At 41.5% G+C, this 2486-nt stretch overlaps 1 non-coding gene across 1 annotated transcript; it reads right to left on the minus strand.

Moving 5' to 3' along the window:
* Positions 1–410: 410 nt before the first annotated feature.
* Positions 411–512, minus strand: LOC114007849 (small nucleolar RNA U13). Its single transcript, XR_003549433.1, has one exon. It is a non-coding gene; the product is annotated as a small nucleolar RNA U13 (small nucleolar RNA).
* Positions 513–2486: the final 1974 nt, after the last annotated feature.

Below are 2486 nucleotides of genomic sequence, written 5' to 3' on the forward strand. Positions count from 1 at the left end.
ATTCTTTCCTACTTTCCCTCTCTGTCTCTCTGGAAAGCACATGTGCCCTCTAGCAAATCTTTTTTTTTTAAAATTCCTTACTCCATAATATAGCAGTTCTGCTTCTCTGCTTGAACCCTAATCAGTATGTGTGTGCGTGTGTGGGGGGGAAAGAGATCTTAAAAAATTCACGAAAAATGTATATTATGAAAAAACTATGCATGGGTTTTAATTTTTTGCACCAAAATAAACTTGTACTTTAATTGCACTTTTCTATGACATTTTTGAAGTCCCCTAATATACACTCTCCTCCAGAGGACCTAAATATATGTAGCAAATATTCAATCTGAAAGAAGATAGAGACCGTGATACATTAACAGTGGGGGACTTCAATACCCCCACTTTCTTTTTTTTTCTTCTTCTTTTCTTCTTGTCAGATGGGTACTGTGCTGATGCTGCAACAAGATTTGAGTGAGCCACATCTCACAGTGGTGTAAAAAGCTAATCATCATGCTTATGAACCATAAAAAGATCAACACTCATTTTCAGTAAAGGACAGATCATCCAGACAGAAAATTATTTTTTTTTTGAGAGGTTTTCGCTATAGGGTGCGTGTGCTCGCCAGACAGGCAGAGCGAGACAGAGAGACAGAAAGTGAGAAATCACCCCCTAGGGGGTATGGCCACACCGCAATCTCTTCTCCTCCATTCTCCTCTCGGGATCTTGGGCGCGCACACACACGCGCCTGGCGTGAGTTTTAAGCCACCAGGTCCGGGACACGAACCGTGGTCGACTATGTGGGAGTCCAGCGACATAGCCATTACACTAACTGCTGGTCCCGAATTATTTAGGAAACATTAAACTTAAATTGCACTTTAGATAAATAAAAATACCTAAAGACATATAGTGAGAAGTAAACTGACTTAGGGTGACTCAGTCAATAAAGCCCAGAATCTGTGTTCAGATGTTTCCGCAGGACTAGGTAAAAAATCAGGATCTAGGGGTTAGAAATGACTATAATGCTGGGGCCAGCCAGTAGTGTAGTGGGAAAGGTGCTGGACTACCACATGGCCAACTCTGGTTCGAGTTTTAGACTTGGCAGCTTGTTTTCTTACTCCCCCTCCCCCACTCCCCATATCTCTCTGGTAAGCACACATGCCCTATAGCAAATTATACAATAATAATGATAAATTTAAAAAAATAAATAATTCTTTAAAAGTTTTACAAAAATGACTGTAATGCTAAGGATACATTAATTGGAGGCTGCTGGTTGCCTTGATTACCCAGGGCCAATGGCCTCTTGCCACGCACAACCAGCTATAGAGACTATGGGCTCCAGAGTAACTTGAGAGCAAATAGGGTTTTTGGCTATAGGTAAGTTCATGAAAGCAGATATGAGGGAAGAAGCTAATTTCAGGAAGACAGAATCCAGGGGTCATTCCACTTAAGCTGCCATTATAAGAGTTCAATATTGTATATGACATTTAAATAAATATATAGATGATTTAAAAAAAATTGTCAGAGGGTGAGTACATTTGTTGGAGAGAAGCAGAGAAAGAAGGAAAGCGAGAAAGCACCCTCCCATAGGGGATAGTCATGTGGCAATCCTTTCTCCTTCATTTCCTCCTCCTCTTGGGATTTTGGGCATGCATGCTCATGTGTTTTTCAAACTTCTGATTCCAGGACTCATACTATACAGTCAGCCATGTGGGATCCAGCTGCCTAGCCACCCTGCTACCAACTGGCCCTAAATTGTTTTTCTTTTGTCACAAGAAGCCCATTGAGAATTCAGTACTTAAGAGGGCTATAGTAACAGCATGGTAGGGGTTCTTTCCGTTTTTTTCTTTTGCATACATATTAAAGTAAATATAAATTATTTTTAATCTATGAGTGACTAGGGAGATAAAAAACTAGCAGCAACATGGGATCAGCAGATGGCATAATAGTTACATCACTGGACTCCCATGAAGTCAACCATGGTTCTAGTCCGGGGCCCGGTGGCTTAAAACTCATGCTGGGCATATGTGTGTATGTTCCCAAAATCCTGAGAGGAGAACAGAAGAAAAAGGATTGCTGTGTGACCATCCCCCTGGTGGGTGATTTCTTACTTTCTGTCTCTGTCTTTCCAGTAAGCACATGTGCCCTATAGCAAAAATCTCTCTCAAAAACAAAACAAAAACCAAAAAACTAGCAGCAACTAATTTTTAACTCTTTGGAGATAGTCATGCTACCTGAAGAACTTTAGCCTGTGAAGTTCCATGACTTGGTTTCATTAGAAAAGCACTTCCAAGCCAGCTCATGGCCTGGTGATTAAGGTGACTGGATTCCACATGGCCGACTGTGGGGTCTCAGTCCTGGATGTGGCAGCTTGATAAGGGTATGTATGCATGCATGCATGCCAAAAATTCCCAAATGAGAAACAGAAGAGAAGGGATTGCAGGATGGCCATACCCCATGTAAGATGCTGTGTGTGTGTGTGTGTGTGTGTGTGTGTGTGTGTGTGTGTA

This window comes from Tupaia chinensis, unplaced genomic scaffold, assembly GCF_000334495.1.
Source record: "Tupaia chinensis unplaced genomic scaffold, TupChi_1.0 Scaffold000243_1, whole genome shotgun sequence".
In the NCBI taxonomy this organism is placed as follows: domain Eukaryota; kingdom Metazoa; phylum Chordata; class Mammalia; order Scandentia; family Tupaiidae; genus Tupaia; species Tupaia belangeri.